At 51.6% G+C, this 1,887-nt stretch overlaps 1 non-coding gene across 1 annotated transcript; it reads right to left on the bottom strand.

The window, feature by feature from the left end:
• Positions 1-1,402: 1,402 nt before the first annotated feature.
• Positions 1,403-1,484, bottom strand: TRNAS-AGA. The gene has a single exon. It is a non-coding gene; the product is annotated as a tRNA-Ser (tRNA).
• Between the last annotated feature and the right edge of the window lie 403 nt (positions 1,485-1,887).

The raw sequence follows: 1,887 nt of genomic DNA, 5'->3' as shown, positions 1-1,887 counted from the left end.
AGATGAATAGGTCGGAAGTTTTCTGAAAAAAAAACCGCATAGTTGGTCACTCACTGGTCGCGACCAAAAACAGAAAGACTAAATGTGATGTTGCCAAGTAGTCCGGCTGTGTCTTGAAACCATTCGCCCCTGCTCCGTCTTCAGCTAGCGGCGTCTGTTGGCAGTGACATCCGTCGAAGCCGGCTGCACCCTGGCGGCTGCCACATCTCTTTGGAGCGTAGGAACCCGACGTGCACCGCCTCCATCTGCTCGCGCTGGCGCGTGGCCAGCTCCTCCAGCATGAGCCGCCGCACCAGCGCGTGCCGCACCACCGACCCTCTGTACGGCGGCGGCATCGAAGCAGGCATACCGCCAGCATACCTCCTCCTCCTCCTCCCCCTCCTCCTGGGCACGCGCGGCGCAACGTCGACGTGGACGCCCAGCAGGACGGCCTCGTAGGAGCACGCCGGGGCGCAGATGCACAAAAGCCTCGCGAACGCCAACGCCGCGGCCTTGGGAGAAGACCAGCAGCGCGGCCTCTCATCCGCGGCCGCCGCAGCCGGCGGCGGCGGCACCACGGCAGGCTGCATCCACAGGTGCAGGCAATCGAACGCCCACCCGTAGCACGAGCGCGTCCTGGCGGCGCCCCCCGCGAGCGCGTTCCTGCATCAAACGCGCACGATCACCATCAAAACCGTCCAAAATAAGCAGATCTGAGCACGCAATATGCATCTATAGCGAGTAGAACTGCGAATCGTGCCTTCCTCTCACAAAGGTAACGAAATGCACAAAATATAAATAAAGAACAGTGATCTTACGGCCTTCCTCCAGAGAATAACGAAACAGAATTACATGATCGCACAAAGATGACGAGATTCACAAAAAAAAAAGTGATCTTATAAAAAAAGATAACGAAAACAGAATTAGAGACAAACACACTGTGATCCTCTGGTGTGTGAGGGCTAGTGATGTACGCACGATGCACGGCTTTGTTGCCCGCTGCTGGAGCCACCCCGCTGTTGCGCCATCAGGAATGGATTCACGAGTACTCTACCCCCGTAAACGAAGATCAAAGCAGATGGATATCGGCTTCTCAGTTCAGTACTCCTCCTGATGTTGCCACTCGTTGCACAGTTTGGGGCCCTTTATACAATGCTTTTGGGGGTGGTGTTAGAGTGATTTTTCGATTGGGTCGATTTATTCGCCATTAATTGACCAGGGACGATATCTATCCTTGCTTACTTCCACGATATATCATTTGCATAGAGCAAATTAAAGGAGTACATTTATGATCCTCGTCCGTTTTAGATTACAGGTTGTAAAGTTTTGGCCGGGCCGCTGACCAGCGTTACAACTGTGGAAAATGGAAATGCCGGGGGAAAATAGTCAATGCAGGGATGTTCTGGTAAAAATAGAAAAATAACGTGGTCGGCAGGATTCAAAACTGCGCGGGCAAAGCCCACATGATTTCTAGTCATGCCCTATAACCACTCCGGCACGACCACTTTGGTGATGTTTTAGCAGTACTAAACTTCCTTTGTCGAGAAAAGCTACGTAAGCACGGAAATGGTCTTTTCTTTTAGCACGTAGCGTTTTGCATTTTTTTTCGAGAAACTTTCAATCTATTCATCTTCAATCATGCCAGTACAAAAAACGACATAGGTAATAAAAATTACAACTATGTCCATGGACCACCTAGTGACAACTACAAGCACTCGAGCGAGCCGAAGGCGCGCAGCCGTCATCGCCCCTCCCTCACCAGAGCCGGACATACCTTGTTGTAATAGACAGTCGGGAAGTCATCGTGCTAAGGCCCCATAGGATCAGCGCACCAAAGTAGCAATCATGACCGACGAAGAAAGTCATAAATCAGAAGGATCAAACCTATAAACACCTAAACGAAGACGA

Source organism: Triticum dicoccoides, chromosome 6B, assembly GCF_002162155.2.
Source record: "Triticum dicoccoides isolate Atlit2015 ecotype Zavitan chromosome 6B, WEW_v2.0, whole genome shotgun sequence".
Lineage (NCBI taxonomy): Eukaryota > Viridiplantae > Streptophyta > Magnoliopsida > Poales > Poaceae > Triticum > Triticum dicoccoides.
The sequence above is the reverse complement of the archived record's forward strand: the minus strand, read 5'-3'. Positions and strand labels throughout refer to the sequence as shown.